We start from the raw sequence: 10,794 nt of genomic DNA, 5'->3' as shown, positions 1-10,794 counted from the left end.
TTATTGTTGTTGTTGTTGTTGTTGTTGGGCTTCTTCTTGTTATATCTTTTAATTATTATTTTTATACTCTATAACAGCTTTTTAATTAATAAAATAAAAAATTAATCGACATAATATTAAATAATTAGAATTAGTTAAGCTATAATCTATCATGGAAAAAGGGCGACTTGCTCAATTTGAATTGCTTGATTTTCTCTAAAATTTATATTGCGAAGATGTTGCAATATCTAGCTATGAATATGGCGAACTTTTAAGTTATTCTATATAAAATAATCATGATTATTGTCAAGTTAAGTTATTTAATATAAAAAGACAACAATACTATTAACTAGGAGAAATACTTGAAAATAAGAATGAAGATATTCTTGTCTTCTTATATTTAAATTGTTCAAATTTTAATGGTAATATATCCCAATAGTATTCACACAAAAGATAAGAATTTGAAAATGTATACATGCAAAATATTTGTATTTTGAGAGATATACATGTAAATATGAGCTGCAAATAAAAAACTTTTCAAGGGTATATATGCACAAAAACTAATTTAAAAACAATAGATATGTTATAAACTAAATATTTTTAAAATTTTAGGACTAAAATACCATTAGGAAATATAATAAAATAATTAAATATTAAGGATAATTTTGTAATTTTATAAAAATAGTTGACTCATTTAGTTCGCTAGAAACTAGTTGGGTTGCACAGTTCACTGATTCAACCACCCAGTTAGTTGGTGTTTATCAGGTTAATTGCTTATCCAGTCTAATAACAAAACCGAACCGATCTAGTAGTCAGTTCACCGGTTCACCTATCCGACCACCCGGTCTAGTTCATAAATATGAAGAAAAAAAAAATACTCTTAGCCAAGTTATACTTACCCAACTTATATTAACTCAACCTAACTAAAACCCAACTCAACTTACTCAACCTATGCCAAGGGCATTTTAGTCATTTTAGAAATAAAAATATCTCTAAGTAATGAAATATTTTTATGGTATTAGTTTAAATCTAACTTAGAGTGTATACAATACTTTCATTAAAAGATTGGATATTATATGCAAATTTTTCTAGATTTAAATCTATTGTTTCTAAGAGAGGAGAGAATCCAAGTGGACGAGAGGCGCGTTCGAACGCACTGTGAACGCCTGCATCGCATTCGCAAATACCGACAGGCGCGTTCGATCACGCGTTCGAACGCCTGCATCGCGTTCGCAAGTCTAGAAGAGCTAATTCGGTGCGTTCGAACGCGGTCGGGCGAGTTCGAACGCGGTCGACGAAAATTGTGTTTTAGGGTTAATGTGAGTTGTTGGTTAGCCTATAAAAGGATGTGTAGGGCAACCAAAATTATAACTGATTATTGAGATTGAGTTTTGCCTTGCCTCCTTCGTCTTCTTCGCTCCTGTTCTCTCAATCTCCGGCGACGCCGCTTCTAACCTCCCTCATCCGGCTAATCACCCTAGTCCCTTAGGGGTGGCCCTCTTCTCCCCCTTCGTCCAATTTATCCAACACTTGCCCTAATCCTTCCATCAACCACAACCGTTCCACCATCACTTTTCACCGGTGCCACCACATTAACGCCGGTCCACCACCATCCACCATTACCCAAGATCTCGTGCCTACATCCACGAATCCAAAACAGAGCATCCTAACGTTTGTCCACTAAACGAATGATATCTCGAGATCCCCAACTCCGATTCGCCTGTAACTAGATTTGTTGGAAAGCTCTTTTACGAGGCTACAACATATCAAAATCTCATGTCGATCCGACGACAGAATATTTTAGGATCTAATTTCAAAGTTCTGTGTCAGATCGTATCAAGCTGGTATCAGAGCCTTAGCCCCAAAGAGAAGATCGTATCATGGCAGCAAGAGGGGAAGAAAGAGGGAGTGCTCGAGAGAGAGGAGAGTGAGAGTGAGAGAGACCAAAGAGAGAGAAATCAAGAGAGAGACTAAGAGAGAGAGGCAGTCGAAAGGGAGACTATTCTAGTGGTGGGGCCCACGGTGGCTAGCTAGCCAGGCTTGCACTGCGTGGCGCCCCCATAGCCTACCACAGCATGTGAGAAAATTTTCTCACCTGCTAGGCTTTGGCTTGGGCACGAGGCCAGCCATAACATGGCCGATCGCGTCGTGCCCAAAACTATCCTCTTTTATTTTTTTAGAGTAGTTTGCTATAATAGGAACTGATGGTAGATGAAACTCCTAAAGAAGCATGTTGACGTCCAAGTACACTAATATCCCTTGAGTAGTGGATCTCATACACTTGTTAAGGACATAAACGTTGCTAAAAAACTCTCTAACAACTTCAACATATACAGTTCCAAACATGTTACATATTTGTTGTAACAACCATTTAAAAATAAATAAAATAAAATAAAATATTAGGGGGGCACACATTCCGATACGTGTGCTAACTTAAGGGTGCACACGTGCGCCCCTTTCTGCTCTTTCCCCTCTCTCTTTTCTTCTCCTTTCCTTCTTATCCTTTTCTTTTCTTCTCCCCACATGTAGCTACCTTTAGACACCTTTGGGATGCTGTTGCGTCGAACCACCGCCGAGCTTGCCGACTCGGGGATTGAAGCGCCGGAGCTCCCTCCATCAATAGGTATGTTTAATTTTAAAATGTGTTAGTGAGTTCATTTTTCTCCTTTGATTTTCCCTCCTCTCAGTCTCGTCGTGATCTGGCCGATCGACAGCCTCATTCCTGGCTACGTCGGTCCAATGAGCTTTCCCTCTTCGCAAGGTTGCTCTGTATGGCTTCCTTCGATGCCCTTGTGGCTAGAGCCACTGGCCAAGGTGAGGTGGATTGTCGTTGCCGGCCGCCTCTGGTAGCTCGGCTTCCCCTCGACTGGCTTTTGCTTGTTGAGGGGAGCGTGTCGATAGGTTCGGCTGGCTTGTCGGCGGCTGGGTTCATCGACTGATGTGATCCGGTTTGATCGGATTAATTCATAGGGACATTGGGTTTGATTGATCGAGTCTATTTATCTTTTAATTATTTCATAATGTAAGCCTTTTAGACAAGTCTAGTTTAGTCCATAAGGTAACTCTAGTTAAGTCAAGTAAGCATTTAAGACAAGTCTAATTAAGTCATGTAAGCTTTTAAGGCAAATCCTAATTCGAGTCGTGTCAGCCTTTAGGGCTAGTCCTAGTAGGACTTGTTGAAACCTACCTCTATATATAGAGGGGTTGGGCTTCTTGTTAAGCATCCAAGCATTGAGAAAGTATCCTAGCCTTTAGTTTATCTTAGGAGTAAGATAACAAGTAAATTAATCTTCCTTCATCACCGCCATCGCTGCCATCATCTTCCTCACCATCACCACCACCATCATCCCTCCTTCCACCCTCTCCATATACCATCATTCACCCTAATCAAAGCATACACTCCCTTTTTGCGGATCATCTCTAGTCGGCCCGTAATAGTTTGCTATCAGAGCCATCGTTATCCTCAGACTAGAAGATAATCACACGAGTTCGCGAATAGCGGAAACCATCTTAACCATGAATGCTTGTATTGATTGCAAGGATTGAAGCACCTCTGGCTGAGTTGTCGAGGGTGGTGGAGTCGGTGGTTCCGGCGACGACTACCCGACTACCTGAGAACACCTAGTCCATCATCGGAATTGTCGACCCCACCACCCTCGATAGCTCAACCGAAGGTGCTTCAATCCTTGCAATTAATACAAGCAATCATGGCTGAGATGGTGTCCGCTATTTGCGAATTCTATGATGAACAGACTCCACGAGCACAAATAGAGAGGAGTGTTATGTCTCTCGAACCTATGGGTGCTAAACTTGTTGAAGAGGAGGATGTTGTAAGGTCTGGGGTGGACCCATTCTTTGGGTGTGCACACCAATGGACGAACCCACCAGGGTTAGGTGCACGAGATGGAGTTCGGCACACTAAAACCCCTACCCCATCTAATAGCTAGGGCTTGGTCTGACCTAATGGTGCCTAGGGCTTGTCCTGAACTACCTATGCCTAGGGCTTCGACCGAGCCACTCGCAAGTAGGGTTTGGTCCAAAACAAAGTAGGGTAGACCTTGGCATGAACCACCTACACCAAGACCGGGGCTTGAGCGACTCACGGCTAGGGGTTGGCCTAAGTCGCCTACCACTAGGGTAGGAAATGGTCCAAACCAATGGGTCATGGAGCCGATACCACAATGGGGCCCCCCTCCACGTGGTAGAAAGGACACACGTGGGAATGAGGACATGCCATCCATGAAGATGGGCCATTTGTAGGGGCTCAAGTTCGTACCATATGACTCGATTTCCCTAAGTTTACGGGAGGCAATCCACTAGACTTGCTCTATCAAGCGGATCAGTTCTTCACCTACCAAGGGATCTAGACCAATAGAAGGTCCTAATAGCCTCATTCCACTTGGAGGATGTCATTATTAGATGGTTCCAAGCGGCACAAAGAACTCAATCGTTTTCGTCTTAGGATGAGTTTGCGTCCGCCCTATGCACTCGGTTCTGTCCGACTGAGTATGAAGAGGAGGTAGCGGATATGCGTCCGCCCTATGCACCAGGTTGGTCAGACTCAGTCCTCCGCAACACCTTCATCAGTGAACTTAGCTCCGACATACAAGCGGAGGTTAAGGCCATGAGGCCTACATTGTTAGAGGCCTTTTCTATAGCGTGACACGATTCAGACTTCGCCGATGTTGTCTCGAGCATGGATGCACTTTATGAGTGTCTTTTCTTATTGTCTTAGTATTTATTTTAGAGAAAAATAAGTTTTTTGTAGGTCGCATTTGAACACAGGTGGGTGCATTTAAATGCACTTACGAATGCCTACATTAGGTTCACAAAAACAGAAAACGCAAAATGTGCGTTCGAACGTGATCGGGCGCGTTTGAACGCCTGCATTAGGTTTGCATTGACAGAGAATGTTTTTTGTGCGTTCGAACGTGTTTGACCCCGTTCAAACGCGGTTGATGAAAATCCACTATTTCTAGGGTTAATAATTATTATTTTTGAATTATTTGATTAGCCTTCTAAGGTGTGGATGGCAACCAAGAATGCATTATTGAATGAATTGAGATTTTGCCATAATCTTCTTCTTCTTCTTCTCTCACGTTCCCTCATTCCACAGCTCCGCCACTTCTAGCCTCCCTCGTTCGGCCACTCACCCTAGTCCCTTAAGAGCGGCCCACTCCTCCCTCTTCTTCAAATCTCTCTACCTTTGCCCTAACCCTTTCATCATCCATAATCCTACCATCACCATCTTACTCACTGATGCCACCTCATTATCGCCGACCTACCACCTCCATAATCTACCTAAGATCGCGTGCCTCCATCCACAGATCTATAGACAGACTTCTAATATTCGTCTACTTATCTGACAATATCTTGAGTTCCTGCTTTCTGATTTTCCTAAAATTAGATTTGTTGGAAAGTTCTTTTCCAGGGCTACAACATATCAAAATTTCACATTGATCTGACGACTACAGCTTCTGAAATATTATTCTAAAGTTCTATGCTAGATCCTATCCAGATCCGAAACGGGATAGATCAAACCTTAGCCCAAAGGGAGATCGTATCACAATGGCCATGATGGAGAAGAAGGTCAAGGAGCTACAAAGAAGCTCCAAGGTGCCATGGAGCCTTACGAACTAGAGAGGATCTTGGCCGGCTCCATTGAGCAATGCTAGATTTGGTCCTCCCACTCGACTACAAGGGGGGAAGTCCGTACCACCTAATGCTCCTCTTATCGACTTCGAAGAGCAATGGAAGAGCTTCTCCCGACGGCTAACCCCGGCACAAATCGAGGAAAGGAGGGCCAAAGGTTTATGCTTCTACTATAACAAGAAGTTTGCTTCGGGACACAAGTGTGGTAAACAACCTGCGACGATCGTATTCCTCAGAGGAGACGAGGAGGATGAAATGGAGCCGTGGGGTGATGAAGAGGAGGTAGCAGATATGGAGGCCACAGACCACGAGGATGAGGTGCATGCCGAGTTGAGCTTACATGCCTATTTGGGCTCACGAGCACCTCGAACCCTACGGGTAGAAGGTTTGATCAAGAAAAATTGAGTTGAAATACTAGTCGCCGTGATTCGACCGATTGACAGCTTCGTGCCCTATTGTGTCGATCCGATGAGCTTCCTTTTTTTGCTAGAATGCCTCTAGTGGCTTCCTTTTGTGCCCTCGTGGCCAGAGCCGTCGGGCGGCCCCTCGCCTTGGTCAGCAGCCAAGGCAAGGTGAGTTCTCATCGTCGGCTGCCTCTAGCAACTCGGCTGGCTTCTGCTTGCTAAGGGAATATGTTGGTGGGTTTGGCTGGGTTGCCAATAGCTAGGTTAGCTAGCAGCCCTCGACCCCCCACCGATTGGGTTCTTGCCATCGGTGGGTGGTCCTCTTCTTCCCACCAGTCAGGTAGGCACACTAGATGCCTTCCTCCACCAATGGGGCATTGGACAATGTGTCGGCCCTGGCTACCGGTGGTGGTGGCCTCCAGCAGCCACTCTTCCTCCCTTTTTTGGTCGAGGTGAGGAAGGAGGGAGGGGGTGCCTCAAGCTCAGGCTAGGTGCAGCTAGCCCAAGCGTCGGGTCGGGCTATGTGCAACCTAGCTCGGGGCCTGCGTGCCGAGTTGAGCTCTAGGTTGGGCTGTGTGCGGCCCAGCCCGAGGCCCACATTTCAGGCTGGGTTGGGTGCGGCCTAGCCAAAGGCTTGTATGCCGAGCTAGGATAGGTGTGGCCCAGCCTATGGGCCGTGCTAGGCTAGGTGCAACCCAACCCAAGTTTGAGTGTGATTGGGCTGTATATAGACTAGCCCAGTTTTGTGTTGGGTTTGGGCTATAAGCAGCCCAACCCATGTGGTGGGTTTAGGCTACTGGTGGCCTAGCCCAAGCTATGTTGGGTTTGGATTGCGGCCCAGCCCATGAGACCTCTAGGCTTAGTTCCCTTGGGGGCTTTGGGCCTATTTTAGTGTGTTTGTGCTTGGCCTTGAACTGGCCAAACCGATTAGTTGCTTAATAATCATTTTAATTTATGCTAGTCATCTTATTCTTTTATTCTTGTCAACTTAAGCTCTAATCATTAATAATTTTTAGTAGATAGTAATGTTTGCTTTATTAATTATCTTATAAATTAATTTTAATGAATTAGACCATGGCCTAAGAGTATCGTTATAAATAACACATAATAGAAGTTAACTCTAATTAGGATTTAGCATGGTCTTGTATACTTGGTTAAATTAATTTTAGCTGGTTGAATCGATGATCTAAGTGTATTTGTATTAATTGCTCCTACTGGAGAATTAATACAGATTTATGTAGGAAAAGTATATTAAGCAGATTATCTTAATTAGCAAAATAGATTTATTCAGTGTTGCCTATGTGACTTACCTAAACGGTAATAATTACTGGAACGAAAATTTGAGGTAATTCATTTTAAATTACTTTTAATCACGTGTTAGGCGCTAGTAAAGCTATGCTAGCTCAACCTAATTAATAAATATGAAAATTTACAGATGGACCTACCCAAGCCTGTAGTGAATGTCAATAAGATTATTTAACTAATAAGTGATATAATTATTGTGCTTATGCTTTTTATTTACCTTTTTTTATTGAGGTGGACTCCGTACCCTATTAGAATGATCTCGTAGCGTAGTTGCAGCTAGTATCAGGAAAGCGGTTCAGGCAAGTGAAACTTCTATAATCTAGGAGTAATATAGATAATGAAATATCGTACCTTATGAAATCATCACATTCATATCATGCATGTGCATATATTTTCCTTACCGTTATTATTACACATTATGCATGGTAATTATATTTTGCGATTCGGTAAGATTTTAAATATCATGATGTCTATGCATATTTATTAGGCATGATCATGTGTTTCGCACGTAAAATATGATAATGAACGTAAAACATGATAATGATGGGTGCTACATTATGCTTGCTATGTTGTATAATATCATATCACTTGCACACATGCACGACCATAAAGAGGATGATTGCTATGTCTCTATAGTACCTGACACCTCCTAGCTAGAGTTAGAGGCAGATGATACTATTATAGTTATATATATATATATTAGGGCCCACGTCTAAGGTCTTAGTTTGTTGATCATAGACAATTAGGTAATCGTTTCATTGGGCGATGGGCGATTTACTATCAATCGACGAGAGTTATACCCTTTAGGGTGTTTAAGATAGAGAGAAAAGGGTATGATAATGTAGATCTAGCGGTACCTGATGACGTAGGGTAAGGACGTCCATAAGTAACGATTCATAATTTTTGCATAGTGCTACGATAATGTGGGGCCAAGGGCTAGGATGGTAGTATTGATGTGCAATACTGACTTATGTGATAGGCTTACGATTGAGGTCCTTAGTCTACGATGATAGACAACTAGCCATGCTGTTCGCCAAGTGATGAATTGGCGATTCTATCGCTAGGATCTATCCTCCCTTGAGAGTGTAGGTATGGTCGGGTGTGAGATAATGATATGGCCTATGGGTGTAGCTCTACAAGATTCTAAGTTATAAATTTGGTAGTCTAAGAAGATGCATATTATATGGTGTAGCATTGACATAGCCTCTAGGCGAATCTTGGTGTGAACTCGAGTTTGAGGACTTGATAGTCCAGATGATGTGTGGTAGGTCATCATTTGCTAATGTATGTGCACATTGGATGAGCATGACGCATAAGAGGTACTAGTGCATTCTAATTATTCATAATGTGCATATTTAAGTTTACTTATTGTTGCATCTTTCATTACACTACTTTTAGACTATAAAAGTAGAAATTTGCTAAGCTTTATGCTCACTACCTTCTAGTGCAAATATTTTCAGATTAGTGGATGAGCTAGAGTTCGTGGCGGATCTGGCAAAGACTAGCTTAAGCCTTCTTATTCTAATTCTTATTCTTATTCCTATTCTTATTTTATTTATGTAAATTAAGCTAAATGGCTTGTAGCTCCTACGTGGGCTTTATCTTATTTTTTGCTATAGTTATGTATTTTGGGTTTATTGTGGCCTTAGTGTTACGAGCTTTTTTGTCTATATTATTTGTGAAAATGTAGGCCTTTTGCTTGTATATTATGTTGAAACATTGACCAGTAGATCACGTGGCAATCACGTGAGTCCTACCCACTTGAGGGGCACATGTTTGGTGGTGGGTGTTACATAGGGCTAGCTATAGGAAGTAGGAAATCTCTCTAGCATCGGGCACACCAATAAGTGGCTGCTACGTAGGGTGTGGCTTAGTCCGACTCCATCCAACCTCACCACTCATCCGTCTCTCCAAAAGGTAAGCCGCATGTGTGAGAAATCAAATGTAATAGGGACAAGACTCTGGAGCCACTAGGTGCCCAAGACCACATCTTCCACACAGAGTGCCAAGGGATACAAGTCCACTATAAAGTTGTGGCCTTTCATCCCCAAGGAGACCCCTCGGTATACACTCTCTGCTCAGAGCTTCGTGCCATCCCCGATGGCCACTCAAAGCCGATGGTGGGCTCGACCTCCAATCCAATCCTTCGCATGAGCAACTCATCCAAAAAGTTATGCATACTACCGATGTCAATGAGTATGCTTATGTTGTGCTTCTTGACTACCCCATCCACCCACAAGGTCTTCGGGGTGCTCGTCTCTTAGTAAGCATGCATGGAGATCTTGGCAGCAATATCCTCCTAGAGGCCCTCGTCCGTGGCCTCTATCATATCCCTAATGGCCATGTCATCCTCCTTCACCTCCTCACCTATATCCTTATGACCATTGATCAGCATCACACTCTCGATGGCTCTAGCACAATGATGGCTCAGAGTGAACCACTTGTCACACTGAAAAGACAACCCCTTAGCCTATCGCTCTTCCATCTATGTAGGTGTGAGAATGCAGACCACGGTCATGCCCCTCTTTCTCTTGGACCTGCAGCTGGTCTCGGTGCTGTCCTCATCCCAAAGGGGGCAGGGGTAGTCCTCGGCTCAGCTATCAGCTTGTCATCCATACCTAATGCACGTGGGGTAATCCTGTCATCTTGGTTATTCCATGAAGCCCTCAAAGCACTCCTCAAGGCCATGTGTTTCTGCTCCATCCACGCGGCATCCTTCGAGGTCGTAAGGGAAGGACGTTGGCCTTGACCTCCTTGCGCAACCTAGAGATGAACATGCTGACCGATAGCTACTGCGGCCAAAGGGGTCGGCACCAGCTACTTACGTGCTCAAACTCCTCTTGGTATGCGGCTATAGATGTTTGCCGAACCAATTTGGAGAGTGTAGCATTCTAGTCCTCAAAGCCAGAGGTCCTAAATCGTCTTGAGAGCCCCTCGCAGAACTCGGTCCACATCTAGTACCAACTTAGGGCTGCCGCTTCTAAATGGAAGCTCTTTAGTAACACCTTGACGTCTTTTGTTGTGCCCTAGTACTCAAAAAACTACTTAACTCAAAAAATTCAATCTAATGGGTTACCTCCTTGGAACTTTGGAAAATCAAACTGTGTAGTGCATCAATGGACCATTATCGTGGTTGGGGTCAAACACCATATCCAGTCTGATCATAGATGGTAAAGGATCTATACCCCTAGGTCACATTGTCTTCGATCATCTACCAAGGTCCTCTTGGTTCCACCAAGGGGCTGCCCCCACATTGCCCTCCCTATCTGGGTTCCAACCATCCGGTCCATATTATACATTTAGTTAGGATATTTTCTTATTATATTAATTATTTATTTTTATTAAAATAAAATTCCTACAGGTCGCGTTCGAACGCAGGAGGGGTCGTGTTTGAACGCCCTTGTGAATGCCTGCATCAGGTTCGCAAATACAGAGGATGTGAAAAGTGCGTTCG

This window comes from Typha latifolia, chromosome 11 (assembly GCF_019914945.1).
Source record: "Typha latifolia isolate L0001 chromosome 11, TyphaL0001v2, whole genome shotgun sequence".
Classification (NCBI taxonomy): Eukaryota; Viridiplantae; Streptophyta; class Magnoliopsida; order Poales; family Typhaceae; genus Typha; species Typha latifolia.
The sequence above is the reverse complement of the archived record's forward strand: the minus strand, read 5'-3'. Positions refer to the sequence as shown.